The sequence below is a fragment of the Micromys minutus genome (assembly GCF_963924665.1).
Source record: "Micromys minutus genome assembly, chromosome: 3".
Taxonomy (NCBI): Eukaryota; Metazoa; Chordata; class Mammalia; order Rodentia; family Muridae; genus Micromys; species Micromys minutus.
The window spans coordinates 30,405,637-30,425,979 of record NC_137972.1 but is presented as its reverse complement, the minus strand read 5'-3'; the positions used below and the strand labels follow the sequence as shown (position 1 = coordinate 30,425,979).

The window sequence follows — 20,343 nt, the reverse complement described above, 5'->3', positions numbered from 1 at the left end:
CCCCTATTCTAAAACCAGTTCTCTTGAGCTCTGATTTCAGTTAGGTGAGTGATGTGAATAGGCAGTCCTTACTTGCAGATTAAATGAAGAGATTTCCTATCATTTGCAGGACATTCTCCTGCATCCTACTTGAAACATCTCACCCTGTCAGCATCTCTCATTTTAATAAACAACTTTGTGGAGGGCAGCAGTAGGGTGCTCAGCAGTTGAAGGTATTTACTGCCAAGCATAATGAGTTTGATCCCTAAGGCTCACATGGTGAAAGGAGAGAACCAAGTTGTCCTCTGACCTCCAAAAGTGTTCTGTGGCACACATGCCCCAGTAAATAGTTCAACATTAACAAAAAAAAAAAAAGTTTTTGATGTTACTTTTTTGAGACAGGGTCTCATGTAGCCCAGCTGGCTTTGGGCTTCTGGTCCTCCTGTCTCAACCTCAATAGTACTTAGGTAATAACAAAGTTTTATTACTGTTGTCTTCACTCTAGTATAAGATTACCCACAGCAAGGGGTGGTGTTCCATGCATGTCTTTAATCCCAGCTGTCAGGAGGCAGAGGCAGTTGGATTTCTAAGTTTGAGGCCAGCCTGGTCTACATAGTGAGTTCCAGCACAGCCAGAATTATATAATGAGACAGCCAGCCAAACAAACAAACAAACAAGAGCATGCACTGCCCAAGCTGGCAATAATTGGCAACCAAGCATTGGCTTCCATGTCAGAGAGCAGCGATAGGGAGTAACAAGGACTATGGCAAACTGGAAGCTCCCACTCTGCATGAAAGGGGCAGCTGCTGTTCTGCTCCTGCCAATTATCATGAGTAGAAATTTGGCCTGGTGTGTGCAGATCTTCCTATTTGTACCAGAAGCTAGGAATCTGCGTTTTAAGTGTGAAATGTCCTAATTTTTAAATGTTGGCACCTAATTAGAAAAAACAAAGTAAAACACCATGTGAGCCAAACAAAACATTTGCTGGTCAAATGCAGCCTGATCTGCTCTGTTCTTAACCCCTGGCAGAATTTTGTTCAGTCTGCTCTTGTGGTACTTAAGAGTTTGTTGGGTGTAAGAGTTATTTTCTGTTTATTCCAGAAGTCTAGAAACCTTGTAAAAGTAATGGCTGTATTTTATTTCCAAATGTTTCTGGAGCCTGTTAGTATTTAGTGAGTAGATGTGTATGTTCAAGGAGAAACAATCAAATGAATAACCAGTGAAGACTGGCTTTCTGCTTTTAGGGCTATTACAGATTTGCAACAGTCTATTAGGGCAGGAGGTGCAGAGATTCTGTAGGCCAGCAGCCTGGCGATGGCTACACATGCCAGCTGATGTAATGGAAGGAAACAGAACAAACTACCACCTAGACAGTAGAATCCAGCAATCCCAGATGCCCTTGACTAGCCTCCCCCCCCCCCCCCCCCACCCAGCCCCTGCTCTGTGCTTTTGCTTCTGGTCTGTTCTTCATCCAGCAAAAGAACTCACTCAGGATTCCATTGCTCTGCTCTTCATAAACCTAGAGTGACCCCTTTCATGTCTTTGGCTGGGTGGTCCCCTCCAGCCTTCTTGCCTCTAGGCTTGCTAACATTTAGATTATATTTTGGAGCTTAGCCAAAGACTCCATTTTCTTACCCAAAGATCCTCCTTAATGGATTCTTTCCATCTCTTCTCCCTCTCCCTTCCCCTCCCCCTTTTGGTCTTTCTTTGTGTATATGTGATGTGCATACATGTGTGTATGCAGATGAACTTGACTGTGCATGAGCAAGAGTAGGTCAGAGGTTGACATTGGTATATATATATGTGTGTGTGTGTGTGTGTGTGTGTGTGTGTGTGTGTGTGTGTATGTGTTCTGTCTGCATGTATGTCTGTGCGCCACCTGAGTGCCTGGTACCAGCAAATGCCAAAAGAGGGCATCAGATTCCCTGGAACTGGAGTTACAAGAGCTGTGAGCCACCATGTAAGAGCTGGGAACCCATGTCCTCTGCAAGAGCAGAGAGTACTCTTAAATGCTGTGCTATCCTTCCAGACCCCACCCTTATTTTTTTTTGAGATAACGTTTCAACAGTGAATTTGAATTCACCATTTAAGCTAGACTGGGCTAGCCATCAAGCCCCTGGGACCTGCCTGTTTTCACATCTTAATCACTGGGGTTACAGGTTTGATTTGTTGTGCCTAGGCTTTACATGGAATACTGGGGATCTGAACTCAGGTCCTCATGCTTGTATGCACAGCGAGCACTTTACCCATTGAGCTATCTCCTGACCTCTAAATGTTTTATTTTATTTTATCTTTCTGAATTTTTATCTTTCTTCCTTAAATATGCTGCTCTAGGTTAATCTCAACAACAATGCTTTATTAGGCTAGCCCATCTTATTCCAGGCAGGCTAGCTAGCATTGAGAGAGACTGTGACTGGTTGAGGAAGATGAGGGTGGGTCGGTGGTAGAGAGCTTGCCCAGCATGTGTGAGGCCCAGCATTTTTAGCACCACATTAAAAATTTAATGAAGTGATATAATTTGTCTGAGATTTCAAATTCCTGCTACTCAGGAGGCTAAGATCTTCAGCCTAGGAGAAAGCTTGTCTTAGAAAAAGTGGAGGGAAGTCTTGGGCTTCAAGCATGGAGTTGTCAGGGGAGGACAACAAAGAGTAAGCATGGTAGCATGTGTGGCTTGTAGTGGGTTTGAAGATCACTTTGGGACTTCAGTATGAGAGGACAGTTGGCAGAGCTCACCTCTCATCTCTCAGCAGTGAAATCTGAGCATGCAGGTTTGATAGTTTATCTTTTTCATAAAAGAGGACAACTTGGGAGAGAGTTTGCCATGGTAGCATAGACTGCCAAGGACGGAAAGTCAGAGTATGCTGGCCAAGGCTAGATGGTCATGTGGAGGGAGCATTTGCCCTGGTTGGGGTGTTAGAGACCATGATAAAGTCTGAGTCCTTTTCAATTTGGGAATTCTGTGATAATTTGATATCATTAAACCCTAGGGATGGGGTTTAAACATAAAATCTTCTTAGGAAAAAAATCATGTATTCATCATATATTATTATGTAACAAATTATTATGTAAAAATTTTTTTTTATTTTATAAAATAAAAAAACATAAAATCTTGGTACTTAGCCACTTATGATCAATGTGTCAGGCCCTTGGTCTAACATAAAATGTAAAACTACAGCAAGAGTTAAATTGGGGGCAAATCAGGCCAGAGAGATGGCTCAGCAGAGTGCTTGCTGCTCTTCCTTTCAGTGGCCCCAGGTTTGGTTCCCAGCACTCATGTTGGGCAGTGCGTAATCACAAATTAGATAAATTTAAGAAAGTACATTTCAGGACATCCAGAAAAGGAACTTCACATCTGAGAAGCTTGTTCAGGCTTAGTCCAAATAAAACACCAAAAAATTGAGATGGCTTAGTAGGTAAAGGTGTTTCCTACTAAGTCAGATGACCAGAGCTTGATCCCTGGGGCCAACATGATACTCCTAAGAGAAGCAACTCCTGTTAGTTGTACTCTATCATGCATGTACCACAGCATTAGTTTGCCTACTAAAATAAATGGATATATGTTAAAGAAAAATGAGCTGAAGCCAAGAGTGGTGGCACATGCCTATAATCTCAACACAGTGGAGGCAGGAGGATCAGAGGTTCAAGGTCATCCTCAGTTACATTAATGACATGGAGAGTCTGGGACCAAACCAGACCATTTTACACTTGAGACTATGTAAAAAGCAACAACAACAACAAAATGCCAGGTGAAGTGGTTTACACTTCTGTAATTTCAGCATTTAGGAGGAGTATCATAAGTTCAAGGCCAGCCTAGGCTATAAAACTTTTATCTCAGCCTGAGCTAGACTAAGACCCTGCCCCACCAAACAAATATAAGTAGAACTAATTCAGCCACAGTCTACTCTTGGAGAAGAGGTCTGAGAACCATTATGACTGGTCCAGATGTGTACAGGCAGGAAGGAAGCCATACCAAGGACTAGATGAAAGGTGCAAACCCATTCCAAGCTCATGTCTCAGAATGAAGATACACAGATGTCAGGCACTTTACACAAGGCTGGCCCATGACCCCAGGCATTAGGAGGCAGCTCTCTACCTTGTTTTATAGTAAGTACGTTTTTAAAATTCAGATAGGTCAGCTTTCCTGGCCCCAGTTCCTCTGTACTTTTCTAGCTTACCACTTGCTTTCTTGAATATGAAATATGTCAAGGAAGCCAAGGCCTATTACCACAAAACAGTGAAGAAGGACAATGCAGAACTTGGGCCAGGATTTGATACAGAATGCAGTGTGCTGAGCTGGAAAGCCAGACAGGCTTACACCTCTTCTCAGCCTGTCAGCCAGCTGTGTATCCTTTCATTCCTCAGTGGGCCCACCCGTCTGTTCCATTGTGCTGGGAAATGGGCATGTGGGGTTGGCATCCATCTTCCCTGCCACAGCTCTCAGTTGTTTGCAAGTGTGAAGAGTTTTTAATTCAAGGAAACTTGTAGGAGTCTTTTCTGATTCTCTACACGACTCACACACAAAGACACAGGAAGTAAAGAAAATAATACTAAAACTACAGAAAAGAGGATGGGAGAAGGGAGGTGGTGATCAGAGGGCACTGTGTTTCAGTTAGAGTGGAGGAATACATTTCAGCACCCTCATGAGGGCCACAGTTATATATTGTATATTTCAAAGTGGCTAACAGATAGATAGATTTTTAATATCTCATTGCAGTTAATAATGTCTTTGAGGTGATAAGCATGTTAATTAGATTTCTGCAATATATATTTATATATTATATAAACATGTTGTACCCTGTAAGTATACACAAATATTATTTTTTTGTTACTTTCCAAATTCTACATGGAATGCCTTGAGCAAATAATACTCTTTTTTCTTTCTTTCTTTTTTTTTTTGGTGGGGGTGGTGATGGTGGTGGTTCTGAGAAGGCAAGAAAGCCATTCTGAACCACTTCATCAGCCATGATACACACCAGTAGCCATAATGAGGGTACACGGCCTGAGAGCTGATGCCTGGGCTTTAGGGCTTTGCTGTTGGGACCAGAATCCTGGCTTCACCTCTTCTCTGCGGCAGTTTACTTTCAGGCAAGTTGTTTAACTTTGTAGTTTTCTTATCTGCATGATAGGTTTAGAGTTGTGAGGTTGAGAGAATTTATACATTTGAGCATTTAAACTGTATCCTGTACACAGTAACAAATGTACTCAATAAATGTCAGCCACTGGAAAAGCATTCAGAAAAACCTTTGATATACATGGCAATAATCCAAGAGAGTAGAGACAGTGCAGTAGGGTGGTTAGGATTCCAGCCTTCAGAGGCCCTTTTACTTGCTGGGTGTTTTGAGGCTCTTTCCAGCCTGAACCATGCTGTTGTCTATAGAGCAGAGCCCACTTTGTCCTTTCATAACCATAGTAGAGTTGTTTCAGAAACCTCGAAGACACCAAACTGACAGATGTTCAAGTCCTCTCTTTCAGACAGAATAATGTCTGTATAGAGACTTGCAGAGAGCCTAGCTATGCTGTAAATCACCTCTGGATAACATGGGAGTGCTGAAGAAATCACGTTTATACTCTGCTATTTCAGAATAATGATATGGGGAAAAGTGCATGTGCTCACTACAGACTCGGTTTTTCCCTGAGGGTGTGTGCATGCTTGCTTGTGTATGTGCATATATGTATGTGTACATACAAATATGAGTGTGTGTGTATACACACCCACAGGGTCTCATTGTGTAGCTCTGGCTAGCCTGGAACCCACTATGTAGAACAGGTTTCCCTTGAACTCAAAGAGATCTGCCTCTGCCTCCGGAGTGCTGGAATTTTTTAAAAAATACTAAAAAAATTAAAAATATTTTTTGATCAGGGCTGGGGAGATGGCCCAGCAGTTAAGAACACTAACTGCTCTTCTAGAGGTTCTGAGTTCAATTCCCAGCAACCCCATGGTGGCTCACAACCATCTGTAATGGGATCTGTTGCCCTTTTCTGGTGAGTCTGATGACAGCACAGTGTACTCACATACATAAAATAGATAATTCTTTAAAAATGTTTTTGATAAGCAGTTACTTGAATTCATAGATGAAGAACAGAGGGTTGACTTTAATCATCCTTGCCCCACAGGATTTTCATCTGTGAAGATGAAATAAGATTGTGTTTGAAGAACTAAGGGCCACGGTAGTATTGTCATTGAAAAGTGTGTGTTTTCGGACTACTGACAAGTCCAGGTAGTTTTCCAGCCATATTTTCACAGTGGACACTCACTGTCTTGTCACTATTCTCTTCAGTGGTGACTCTTCTGGCTGGGACATTTGAGAATCTCAGTGATGCTGGTTTGATAGCCCTACCACCACCACCTTGGACATAATCAGATGGTTCAGTCCAGTTTCATTATTTATACTCCTCGCTGTCTCCACTTTTCTGCTTGATTTCTTTTCCTAAGAGCTGTACTGGCCACTGCATGGCTCAGGGTGGCCCCTCATTCAGATACTATGTTCTTTAAGGAGCTTCTCTTCCCCAGGTCAGAGCATGGTCTTCCTTGAACCATGCAAAGTAGCACAGTTTCTGTGCAGCTTCCTCAGCAGTCTCCCAGTATTCCCCATTATTTCACCACACTCAGAGGGCCTTGGTTATAAAATACCATCACATGCACATCAGTATGAAAGCATGCAAGCAGGCAAGCAAACAAAACAGCCATGCTTCGATGACATGTAGAAGAACATCAAAAACTCAGATTAGAAGGTGAAAAGGATATTCCTTAAACTTGGTGCCATGGGGGTTCTTGGCCAATGTGTCTGCTTTACAGTTTTCCACTCAAGATGAAATTCCTAGAGGCAGAGAGAGACTCTGCGAATCCACCCCCCCCCCCCATGTCTGTTGGTGCCTTACACCTAAGGTAACTGGTAAGTATCTGTATAGTTGTCCTGCTTCACATCGTAGCTGGAAGAGCCTGCGCTCTCAGCTGTTGACTCTTTGAATCAGTTCTGGCTTCTGGACGAGAGGAAACCAGAACTGAGCTGACTGCCGAGCGATGATTGAATGGGCTGCCAAGGTGTGGTGGTTGAGTGGAATTTGCAACCAGATGCAATTTTTAGCCATTATTTTTTTGCCAGCACACACATTGTTTCATAATGGAAATAAAGTTTGCTTTCTTGGCCATTAGCAGACCTCATCATTTCAGTTCCCGATTGTCTTTTTGTCTTGTCTCCTGTTAGTATCTACGACCTCGCATTTAAGCCTGATGGAACTCAACTGATTCTGGCTGCAGGAAACAGATTGCTGGTAGGATTTTGTCTGCGTTTCCATTCTGAGTGCTTTTTCCTCCCTCCCTCTTGTAAGTAATCTGAAATTTGACCCCCTTTTTTTGAGATAAAAAAGGCAAGGGCGGAAAAACCAGCCATTACTTTTTAATAAGGAAGGAAATGGTCTATTTAAAACAGGTAAGTAAACTGTCTATCAGATAGGAACCCATGAACAATGCCTCCTTTGGAGTCATTTGTCTTTCCCCTCTGAGACACTCATGAAATGGTTACAGACAATTAATCAAAATGCCTTTGAAACTGAGTGGGTGTCAGTTCATATTTTGTTGGAACAAAGTGAATTAACAAGGCTCAAGGCTCTCCTTCCATGAGAGGCCAGAAAGCCTGACCTCCACTCCTGGGCTCTGCTGCCCCTAAACAATTCCATATGAATGCTGCCCTATTGTTTATAGTTTCAAAGGCTACAGGCACCCTCCTGAACCTATCCTAATACATAAGCGTAATCTTCAGAGACACCTTCTGTTTGACCCAAAACCTCTGTGATAGCGCTTCCTCCCCTAAGACACTGTCCTCCTCTCTGCTGTGTCCAGATACACAGACTGACTGATGTCCATGTTCTGTGTACTAACTTGGATAGTCTTAGAATTGTGGTTGGGTTGTTCTGCAGACTTCTCTCCAGGGTAAACAACATAGATCCTTTTCACTCCCCTTCCTGGTTTCCTTCGTTCTGCCTGTGTGGGAGAGCTCTGTCCTCATTTCTCAGATGCTGTGTTTTTTACATCTCCACATATTTGGCTATGTTGCACAACTATAAACTATTCTAAATGCACATTGCAGCTGGGTTTTATAACACTCCCTCCCACTTGCAAACCCCACGTTTGTTAGATCTGTGACTTTCAGGCCATGGTAGCAAGTTTGACGCAACCGTGTGTGCTAACACTAGTGGCAGTGTTGTCCCTGACAGCTAACCATGTTGTCCACCAGCTCTTTGTAGGTACTGGCTCTGTTGATGAGGGCCTGCCTTGATGGATCATTCCTCCAAGCCCATGGAAGAATGAGTGAAATGTACCTGGTTGTGCAGGCTCATAATCTCAGCTACTAGAGATGCGGAGGCAGGAGGATCAAAGGCTCAAGGCCAGTCTGGGCTGCAGAAGGAGTTCAGAGCCAACCTGGGCAACTTAGTCAAACACTGTTTCAAAATAAAAACTAAGAAGGCTGGGAATATAGCTGAGAAGCTGAGGGCTGGTCAGGCAGATTCAGTTCTCAGTCCTGGGTGGGGAAGCGAGGAAGTGGAGAGAATGGGTGAAGCTTGTAGAATTTTCCCTGGAGTAAAGATCAGTGTAGTTGCTGTTTCCCCAGCATTGATGGTTTGCTCCTGGCCACACAGCATAAGCTAGACCTCCACTTCCTGCTTGCCCTGCGCTAAGACGTAGTCATTCTTGTTATGCATCGCCATCTCTACTCGATACTAATTTAGCAAATCAACAACTGTTGTGTTATAAAAGCAAAAATAGCAGTAGCACCCTGGAAGAATTCTGAATAATGCATGTCACACAGATAATCGATATTTTTACCCCTTTTGACAGGTTTATGACACCTCTGATGGCACCTTACTTCAACCCCTGAAGGGACACAAAGACACTGTGTACTGTGTGGCGTATGCAAAGGATGGTAAGAGGCTGTTCTGGGTTCTGGTCTCTGTGATGGCCTTGTAGCTGCTCAGCTTTCTACATGGGAACTCTCTAATTATCTAGAAAATACCACCTGCGTGTTAGAGGATATGAAATAGCTTAGAGTTTAGCTATTCACCGAAACAAGATTGTTTGTTTCTTGTGGTGCTGGGGACTAAGCCCAGGGCATTGGGCACACCAGATATATGCACTGCCACTGAGTTAGAACTCTAGTCCTTAGGTATCTGTGTGTCAAGCTCTGTCTTAAGTGCTTGGGTTATTTCAGAGAAGGGCCTGTTGGGAAGCAGGAGAGAAAGGAGTGGGCAGGCAACTAACATGAGCATAGTCAATAAGATAAGCAAGCCCTAGGCTGATAGGCAAAAGATGAGCAGAGTATAAGAATTGGGAGCACTGGGTAGGACAGAGATCTGGTGCATTATTCAAACAGATGTGAGATGGGCTCAGTCAGACAGGGCAGCTAACAAAACTTGCTGGCCTAAGATGGAGAGATTTTGCCATCAGACATTTGGGAGAAGAGAGCTTTTAAAGATGGAAGAGCCATTGCAGAAGCCTTTAGAATGCACCCCTTGGGAACTAGGGCAGAAAGAATTGGGAAAAAGTGGGAGAGGGGATAGTAAAGAACAGGTTTGGGGTGATTAGATGGTGCCACGTTGTCAGAACACTGGTTCTGATCCTCAGTGAAAAGAGTGTAGTGAGCAGAGCCAGGGGCTGATATGGTCTCTGTATTTTCCTTGGAAACAGCTCACCAAAGATGAGAGGGTTCAGGAAGCTGAATGACAAGCATCTTTTACGTCAGGGATGACAGTGGCCAAAGTGGCAAGAAGCAATCAGGTTTTGGATATGCTTTGAGTGTGGAGATTTCCTGGCAGGTTGGATGTGGGTGTGAACATTGCAGTGCCCCACAGCTTTTGACCTGAATACTGAATGATGGAGTTACCCTTCACTGATGTGGGTGGCTTTGCCAGTAGGACAATTGCAATGGAGGATCCAAAGTTCAGGTGTGCACACATTTCCAATGTTGTCATAGGAAAGAGGGCAGAAGACTGCTGGAGTGCATTGAGTGGCAAGGGTGTGGGACCTAGGACACAGGTAGCGCTTTGCTTCAGAAAGGAACAATGGTGGGGGTGGGGGGTGAGGGGGCTTTGAGCGTAGGTATCTAAAGGAACTTCTCACTGTTTTTACATAGTTTTAGTGTAATGAGAAACCAGCGGAGCTGAGAGTGAGGACTGGGAAGGAAGTGCTTGAGAGTTGAAGAGAAAGGGAAAAATGGTAGTTTTAGAGAGTGGGAAAAGGAATGAACTTGGGCGGGGGACATGCAGTGAGACCTCCAGGGAGCAGAGGATGCACTTGAAGCCGGTGATGAGGAATTACAGGTGACATCATTTTATGTGGTTTGTCTTCTCCAGCCACTCTTCTCCAGCATGGTAGGAGGAGGAGCAGAGGTGGGTTTAGTCCAAGGAAAGGATGCAAAGTCATGCGCAGTGACCTGAAATGAGTGGAGATGGGCTGTAAAGGGAGGGGCTGTGGATGGGAGGGGGTTCTTATGGGCTTGAGTACCTTATACTGGAGTACCTGGAAGGCTGGGAGAGGAGGTGGTCAGAGAACTGCTGTGTGAAATTGAGGTTGTGACTTGAATTCATGTGGACTGGGGACATAGCTGAGTGGTAGAACACTTGCCTGGCATTCTCTTGCTCAAGACCCGAGTTCCTTCCACAGCACTGCAAAAATTGAAGTAAAATGAAGAAAAATGTTGGTAGATAGATAGGTAGGTATACAGGCACATAGACAGACAGACAGAGTGACAAGCCATGGAAATTCTAACCTTCGCCCAACCCAAAAGCTGTCTTTCTTTTGTTAATTTATTAGAAAGGGCAGATGGTTCACCAGGATAAGGCATGTCCAGTGAGCCTGATTTGAGCTTGATCTCTGGTAACCACATGGTGGAAAGAGAGAACCTATTCTTGCAAGTTGTCCTTTAACACATGCATGAGTCCACACATATACACATATACACATTCACACACAAAATAAAATATCTTAGTTAAAATATCTAAATTAGATATTAAAATATCTTAATCAGTGTATTATTGCTGTGAGTGCAGGCACATATGGGCATGTTTTCATGGCACAGATGTGGAAGTTAGAGGAAAACTTTATGGAGACTGTTCTCTCTGTCCACCTTTACTTGGATTCTGGGGCCTGAGCTCAGGTTATAAAGCTTGTGTGGCAAGTGCTGTTACCTGCTGAGCCAACTTCTGGCCCAAGCCCTGACCAAGTTGATTATTGTCTCTGCTACTTCCTGTGTCAAATGTATGGCTGGGGATGATGCTCTGGCTGCAGTTGGAGTCCCTATATCTAAGGGTACAAAGCTTAGATGAGCCTAAGACCCAAGTTTGTAATTCCTTTGGATGGAGGACTTCTTTAAGAATGAGATAAAAGCTGTAAGCTTCTCTGCAGGTAAATGCACAGACTTCATGTATATGCAGCGTCTTCAGCTCTAGCCTGACAGCCTTGTTGATTCACTTTGGGAGAACACTTAATGGACAAGTCCTGGGCCAAGTTAGTGAGACAGCACACATTTCTTTCTTCATGGTCAGGTGTCTTTGCTGTGACAGTTTGAGTTCAAGTAGAGAGTGATGTTCCAAGGAGACCAGTGGCGGGCTGCCTAGGTAGCTGAATTATTTGTATATAAGTGCACGGGCTGCTGGGTGTGAGAGAAGCTCTGTGGCCTGTAGGCCTGTGAGCAGTGGCATTTGTCAGCACTCTGTAGAACTCTGTCATACATGTCATTTCATGTGACTTTTCTTGTAGCCCTCTGAAGCACGTAGCAAGGGCTTTCTCTGGCAGAGGGGCAAACAGGCCTAGAGCAATTAACAGAGCCTGACTGATGCCCTATGACTACTGTGCTGGGGTCTTCCTGGTATTTCATGCTTTTTGTGACACATGATTAGGAAGTCTTAGTTCCTCCAAAGTTGTCTATGCCTGCCCTTAGATCTGAAAATTGAGGCATACAGATTGTGGTTTTACCTTTTAAACTTGCTTGTTTTTGACTTCTGAAGTTTTCTAAGTAATTAATGAGCTACCATGATTAAAGGTGTGAAAGAGTCCTCTTGTTCAAGAACAGCATAAACTAGTATGAAGAGAGTAACAGTAACTGTTTTTAGCACAATTCTATTCCAGGCATTGTTCTGAACATATTATATGTGTGTGCATGTGTACACATGTGTGCTCTTTCTTCACATTAACTATGAAGTAAATCCTATTGATGTCCATTTTCACATGCGGAAATGAAACCCTGGAGGTGTCTAGGAGTGAGTTCCAGTCACACAGCTGCTCAGTGACATCACTGGGGATTCTGACGCAGAAACTCTGAGCCTGGAGCCTTTACTTGTCATCCTTGATGCTCTCTGGGTTAGGAAATGGGGAGGGTACACCTGACAGTAGAGACTCTCTTTGATTAGCATTTGTGGCCCACGTACAACCTCCTGTTTGAGCTGCTACAAAGGTACTTTTGTTGTCCTTGTGTAGCCTCTGAGTGAGGACTTCTGCTCCCTTCTTTGTTTCAAATGAGAACACTGAGGCTTTAGGAGGACTGGCTCTAAGATTAAAGTCTAAAAATCAACAAGTTGGGCTGGTGAGATAGCTCAGCAGGCCAGGGCACTTGACTTTGCCACCAAACCTGACAACCTGAGTTTGATCAGTGGAACCCACATGGTGGAAAGAGAGAACTTCCAAAGGTTGTCCTAGTGTGCACCATGGTGTCTTTGTGCCATGCCTCTCACATATATATTCACAAATTAATAAAAATGTAACAAAACTCTGCAGCTGAGTGTGCAAATCATGTCCTATGCTTGCTTCATGAAGGCTTCTGGGGTTTGCTACAAGGTAGCCCACTCTTCCCCCTGCTCTAAGTTGGTATCCATGGAGTAAATAAGGAATTACTTGGCTTGTTAGCCCCTTCTTTCTTAAAGCCCAAGCAGTGTGGAAGTATAAGGCACATCTGGCACTCTTCCCTTCAGGCCTGCCTCAGTCCCACTGCTGGGGGTAAAGGTTCGGTCTGCACTATGGCCCTGAAGGCCCTAGAGCTCCTCCACTCATCTGCTGCATCTCTTGCCACCTGCTCCAAGCTGTGACTCTTGTGGCCACTCAGCTGTGCCAGCCTTTGCTGCCTCAGGGATTTTGCACATGTTTTATCCATGTGCTCTTCCTTTGTACTTGGGTCAGCTCTGCTTATCCTTTAGATCTGCCCTGAAGGATCTCATCTACATCAGTCCTCGAGGGTAGTGGTTTTCAACCTTCCTCCTGCTGCACCGTCGTCAGTACAATTTCTCATGTTGTGGTCACCCCCCCAACCATAAAATTATTTTCATTCTATTTCATAACTGTAATGTTGGTATTGTTATGAGTTGTAATATAAATATCTGTGTTTTCTGATGGTCTTAGGTGACCCCTATGAAAGTGTCATTTGACCCCCAAAGTGGTCTTGACCCACCAGTTAAGAACTGCTGCTCTAGGAGATGCTGACCTAAGAGCACAGTTTCAGTCAGGCAGGATGGGTAGGTTTTTGAGATCTGTTGTACAGAGTGGTAATAATAATTAACAATAACATATTTAAAACTGCTAAAAGAACAGACTTTAATGTTCTCAACATATAAGTATCTAAGGTGATAAATATGTTAATTTGCTTGATATAATTATTTGACTAAATATATCAAAACACTGAACTGTATTGTACATGAATATTTACGACTTTGGGGTTTAGGGGATGGCTCAGTTGGTTAAGTGCTACGGCCGAAGCATGAAGTTTGTATCTCCAGCTGTCCCAGCGTTAGGGAGGTGGAGACAGGACACGCTCTCTGGACAGCTAACTTAGCTAAGTCTGTGAGCTTCAGGGTTAGTGCAGAAGAGAAGAGCAGTGGAGGAAGGTGCCTGACACCAGCCATACCCCACACTTTTATGAACACACGTGTATGTGTACTCACATATCCCACACAAACACTTGAGTAGATAAATATATACAACTGTAAATTTAAAAAAAAATTAGGATGGAGAAATGCCACAGAAGTCAGAAGCACTGACTGTTCTTCTAGAGGATCCAGGATCAATTTCCAGCACCTACATGATGACTCACAGCCACCTACAACTCTAGTTTCAGGGAATCTGATGTCATCTTCTGGCCTGTTCAGGTACCATGCATGTACATGGTACACAGACAGACATGTAAGCAAACACTCATACACATAAAATAAAAATAAATAAAATCTTAAAAAAAATAAAAAATTTAATGTTGCCCCCCCCCCCCAGTTACTCTCTTTTATAGGACTCACCCCCTTTCATATTGTATCTGTGTTGAATAAGCTTAATGTCTGCTTCTTGGACTAGATACCATGGAGATGAAGCTTACATGTCTGACTCACTGCTCAGCCCTCACTGTAGAGCACAGCACACAGATGTAGCCAGTCTTCAGTGTGTCTGGGCATACTTAGTACTAGGAAGAGCAGATTGGATCCCCCAAATCCAAACTGCAGATTCCTTGTTGCCATGTTGATGAGAAGCAGTGGAAGAGTTGGGGTACAGCTTTTTTGTGAGGTGTCTACTCAACATGTGTAGGCCCTAGGTTCCATCCCTACACCTCATACAAAAACAGTACTAGAGAATAAAAGGACACTTACTCCACTTTAAAAATATTTTTTAGACAGGGTCTCTTGTAGTCTAGGCTGGCCTCTAACTCTTTCTATAGCCAAGGATGACTCTGAACCTCTGAACTTACTACCACGTGTGATGGGTGACGGGAGTACACCACTACTCTGTACAGTGCTGGGATTTGAACCTGGGCCTCATATATACTAGACAGCTACTCTTGTCAACTGAACTACATTTCTAGCTAAGTATGTGCCTTGAAGAATTAGTTTTTAGGACATTCTATCTGGAAAATTGTGGTTTAAAATACATGTGAGTATTTTCTTTTTAAAAAACCCTTTAGGCAAGCGCTTTGCGTCTGGATCTGCTGACAAGAGCATCATTATCTGGACTTCAAAACTGGAAGGCATTCTGAAGTACACGTAAGTGACCCCATGGGTGACAACTGTTTTGTTTGCTTGAGACAGGTTCTCCCTCTATAAGAGAGGCCTCATAACCTTCCTGCTTCAGCCTCAGGTAGCTAGGTTTACATGGGCTGCCATGAACCACACCCCAGCTCTGCTCTGACTGTTACTCACTGTAGCCCCACCCTCATGAAAATAGTAGATGGAAGAGCTTTTCCCTCTAAGATGAACTTGAATTAAGCACGAGGATGGCTCAATAGGGAATGATTAGTAATCAGCCCAGCCAGCATTGAGCTGTTTCATGTAATGTATTTCAGCTAATCTGACACCACAGATTCCTGTCATTCCCCTCTCACCCAGCATGTCTCCTAAAGTCTCTGCCTCTGTGAATGGCTTTGCATCTACCCAGTGTCCAAAGCTAGACAGGCCAGTGTGCTTTAAGCTTCCTGTTCCTTAGGGGGCCATGCTCAACTTCCTGCCTCTGCTAGCCAGCCCCTCCCCACCTATAGGTCTCAGGTGCAGCCTTCTCTGCTGCCAACCCACTCCTACCATCCAGACTCGGGAATGCCTTTCCTGAGCATTTTTTCCCACTATGGTCTTACATAATCTGATTGATTCATGTCACCCTTTGGCCCGTGAGCTCTGGAAGGTATACACTATCCCTGTTTTTACATGCTTATATTTCTGGGACATAGCACCATACCTGGTCCACAGGAAGTACTTGACAAACCACTTTTGTTCTTTTCAATTATAGAGAAATACCCCAAATGTAAACTGTGCCATTGACACCAGGTGTTAAGCACATTAACACTGTTCTGTAGCCAAATTTTGGCAAGTAAAGTCTTCAGACCCTTTCATCTTCCTGAAGTTTAAGCTCAGTGCTTAGCATCTTTTGTTCTGTCTCATCTCAGCCCTGGCAACTGCCATTGTCCTTTCTGAGGGGTTTGGCTCCTCTAGGTGCCTCATATAAGTGGGATTATATAGTATTTGGCGTTTTGTGATTGACTGCTGTCTTAGGGTTTTCACTGTTGTGAAGAAACTCATGACCAAGGCAGCTCTTACAAAGGACAACATTTCACTGAAGCTGGCTTACGGTTCAGAGGTTCAGGCTATTATCATGCCAGGAAGCATGGTAGTGTTTAGGCAGTGCCATGGTGCTAGAGGAGCTGAGAGTTCTACTACATCCTGATCAGCCAGGAGAAGACTGGCTCCCACTTGGCTAGGAGGAGGGTCTCTAAGCCCATCCCCACAGTGACACCCTTCCTCCAACAAGGCCACACCTCCTACTAGTGTCACTCCTTGGGCCATGCATATTCAAACCACCACAGCTTATTTCATGTAAAGTCCTCATGGCTGAGTAATACACCATTGTGTGTATATATTCCATTTGGATTGCTCATCAGCTAATGAACACTTGGTTGCTCCCACCTATTGCCTCCTGTGAATGATGCTGCCCTGAACACAAGAAAAGTTTAAATGAAAATGAGTGGGACCATGCATACAGTGTTACCAAGAAGTGAAGAGCTAGACCTGGGCTGAGATCCCATGAAGTGCACCTCAGCATTCGCCATGTTTCAAGACCCTGGCCTACACTGTATTTTTACACTCCAACCTATCCAGGCATCAGAAATTGTTAATTATAGATACAAATAAAAGCATACTGTCTTCACCTCGTACTAGGCTGAGTTCTCTTTGTCTCAGACACACGCTGGAGGTATCAGGAGAGCAGCCCTGGCGTTTGAGTTGGGTGGGATGCTGGGTGAGGGCAGTCCTGTAAATAAGGCCCGTGCTGTTGGTCTCCTAGAGAAGGGCTTGCAGTGTGTCACCAGAGGCTTCAGTCTTGTGGTTGTTCTTTTTTGTTTGCTTTAGTTTTGCTTTTAAGTTTATTTTTTTAATTTATTTTATTCGTATAAGGTATTTTACCTGTAGAGATTAGAAGAGGGCATCAGATCCTTTGGAAGTGAAGTTACCGACAGCTGTGAGCTGTTTTTGGGTACAGGAATTGAATTCTGGTCCTCTGGAAGAGTAGTAAGTGCTCTTAACTGGTGAGCCGTCTCTCCAGCTCCTTCAAGCCTGCTTTGAATCTCCAATTGTAGCTATTGAGATATTTGTGGTTTGTTGTAGAATAATGTTCAGTTTTTCAACTTGCAGGCACAATGACTCTATACAGTGTGTCTCCTACAATCCTGTTACCCACCAGCTGGCATCTTGTTCCTCCAGTGACTTTGGTAAGTTTCAGTTCCCAGCACCTCTAGTGGAGAATGCTGAGGCACACACTTACAACCTGCTGGTCTGTCCAGCATCCAAGGGAGGTTAATCTTTTAAGTTTTCAGAAAGAGCTGGGCAGTGGTGGCACATGCTTTTAATACTAGAGGTTGAGAGGCAGAGACAGACATATCTTTGTGAGTTCAAGGCCAGCCTAGAGTACATAGCTCTAGGACAATTGGAGCTACACAGAGAACCCCTGCCTTTAAAAAAAAATTGCATGGAGACAGTGAGCGGTGATGACCTTGAGGATGGTAAGCCATTTGAGACAGATGAGCAGTAGCAGCCTAGGGGAAGAAATGGTGTGCTGGATGGGAGGGCACCAAAGACTCTGACTCACCCTAGCAGGGACTGTGTTTCTCTGGAAGCACTGCCATTTGCCAAAAATAAATAAATAAATAAATAAATAAAATAAAAATTGTCATATCTTCTTGTGCTGATCTGTGTGCCTGTTTAGGGGAATAAAATATTCCTGCTCTCACGCTTATGGTAGATGAAAGTAGGATTTGTAAAAGTATCTTATTAAATGAAAGTATTTGGTCTAGGGGAATGGCTCCATGGGTAAAGTGCTTGAGTTCAGATCAGATCTCAAGGATCCATATACAAGCCAGCTGTGGCACTTTGTCTGCAGCCCCAGTATCAGGACAGACAGCCAAGCCAAGATAAAGAGCACTAGGTTCAATGAGAGACCCTGTCAAAAAATATAGAAAGGGATAGAGGAAGACATCTCACAAGCATATACATGCAGCCATGCCTACAGCATCTTAGTGACCCTGTGCTGATAGGAGTTTTTTCAAAAAGAGAATTCCTTTTTTTTTTTTTTTATAAGATTCTGAGTTCTGTGCCAATTCCTGAAATTATGTTTCACTCATTCCTACTCTCCTGGTGAAGGAGGGAACACAAAGGCTCAGTATGGTTCTAGGATCACTGGCAGTCACTTAGCCAACACTGGAAGAGTAGGGTTGAGGCCCAGGCTGGGCGACTATATACAGAGTTTGAGTGTGAATGTTCCCGAGGGAGGCTGAGCAGGAAGGTTCCTGCAGCTGAAGGCTTCCTGCACTTGCAGTGGAGCACAGAAAAAGTGCATGGGTGGGGTAGAAATGTTTGAAAGACAGCGGGGAAGACTCAGGCATTCACAGACATTTCCCTTTTAAACTTTGCTTAGCTACAGGGGCTCTAGGGACTCATGTGACTGGGACAGCAGGGAATGAGGAAAAGATAAGACCCAGTTGGGAAAACTGGGATTGTATAGATTACAACTCATCAGAAGCCTAGTGTGTTTATTGTATAGGGTTGAACATGGAGGCAGGCTTCTTGCTTACAGCTGAGTTAAGGAGGCAGGTTATTACAAATAAGGAGACAGGTTTAGCAGTCTCTGTAGGGGCACAGTCTTCAAGCCATAAATATCTGGGAGGAAAGCTGTGGTGGCATTTTCTGCATACATTGCCAATGGGCACACATGAACAGAAAGGGAAGGCTCTACCATCTCCCCTAGTCTCACCCCAAATGAAAAGACTTTGCCATTGCTCTGGTTCTGAAGCTGTGGGGTCCTTGACATGAAGCCACACGATAGCACACATTCACTCAGGACTCCATTCACTCACGGTGTCCTCTGCTCTCTTTATGCACTTGCCTGTGTAAACTTATATGTTCTCTCTATTTCATGTGGCCAGACTTCACGGCCCAGGCAGGGTAGAATTTGCTTTGTTGTCTGTTAAGGGCACTGGACCACCTCTGGGGATTGGAGAGAGCAAGACTAAACCAGCCAGTATGCCATGTGCGGTGCACAGCTCACATACAGTCGTTTGCCCTGACAGAGGCCTAGAAAGTAGACTCTTCAAAAGCTCACTCATTACTTATTTTATTGATATTAGCTTAAGAAAGAGTTAGGTTTCACAGTGGCATTGTCAAACACTGTTTCTGTTGCTTCTCCTCACTTCTCTGCCTCATCCCCACTCCCTTCTTGGTGCCTTCCTTCCTCTTTTGTGTCGTTACCATTTCCCTCCCCCAAGCCTCTTGTTCCTTCTCATAGTTTCCTACTAATTTCATTATCTGAACCCACTGTCACACTCCTTATTTACAAATATTATAAGTTAGGCATGAGAACATGTGGTGTCTGTCTGTCTGAGACTGGGTCATCAATGGGAAGCTTCACAGCTTCACTCCTGTACTTTCCATCTGCTTAACTTACTATTTTAATGCTGAGTTGTTCTCTGGCAGCCACGCCCTAGCTATGTGCAGCTAAGTTATCCTTTTCTTTGGGATATAAATCCTAAAAACCTTGACTAGAACTCCACCATCTATCTTTTATTTTATTTTTAAATAACAATGGTAGACTCTCAGTACTCACAGTACAGAGCAGTGCTGTGTATTCACCCATTTCTTCTACTGGGTTCCCAGTGGGACCAGGGAGGAGGGGACACAGTGTCCTTCAATCCTGTGTGGCAGTGTATGACCACTGCAATATAGGGTCCCATTCTCATACCAGTGCCTGCCACCTACCACCCCCTTGCCGTAGATGTGTTCTCCAGGTGTGTGGTTGTCATCCAGTGTGTTCTATACATGGACTTCTGTGGTGTAAAGCCTTTGGAAGTTGGCTTTTTTTTTTTTCTTAACTCAGCATAGACTGGAGATTTGAGTTTTGTATGAATGGATAGTTTACTCCTCTCTATTGCTAAATAGTCCTGCTCTCTTTTCTATTGCCTGATACCCAAGGGTTGTGGTCTCCTGAGCAGAAGTCTGTTTCCAAGCACAAATCCAGCAGCAAGATCACCTGTTGCAGGTAAGTTAGGGAGGCTCTGACAGCAGGCACTGTGCTCCTCTCTCTCCCCAGCTGACTCCCACAAACCTTTAATTTCACCCCACAGAGAAAGTGTGGTGTTGGCCAGTTGGAATAGGCTTCTGTGTTTCCCTTTTTCCTTCTCTTCTCTCCTTAATGGGAAAGACTGGTGCCTTTGATAACCTTTGTGTACTGAGTTGGCATGGGCATCTTCGCTGGGAAAGTCAAACAGGAACTTCTGACGCTGGTGCTAGACTCAGACCAGAATCTGCATCCTGTCACTGATAGGCCTGTGACCTTGGGGTGGTTACTAAATCATGGAGCAATGGTGATAA

At 44.0% G+C, this 20,343-nt stretch overlaps 1 protein-coding gene across 2 annotated transcripts in view; it reads left to right on the top strand.

Moving 5' to 3' along the window:
• The first annotated feature begins 7,209 nt into the window (after positions 1-7,209).
• The window catches only part of IFT122 (intraflagellar transport 122), a 56,496-nt gene continuing 43,362 nt past the window's right edge, over positions 7,210-20,343 (top strand). Inside the window, exons 1-5 of one of the 2 annotated variants that reach the window (XM_080913992.1) lie at positions 7,210-7,251; positions 8,816-8,900; positions 14,904-14,982; positions 17,116-17,192; positions 19,945-20,011. The gene's annotated coding sequence lies outside the window, so the exon portion shown is untranslated. The remainder of the gene's footprint in view (positions 7,252-8,815; positions 8,901-14,903; positions 14,983-17,115; positions 17,193-19,944; positions 20,012-20,343) is intronic. The other variant, XM_080913993.1, reaches the window with a different exon arrangement.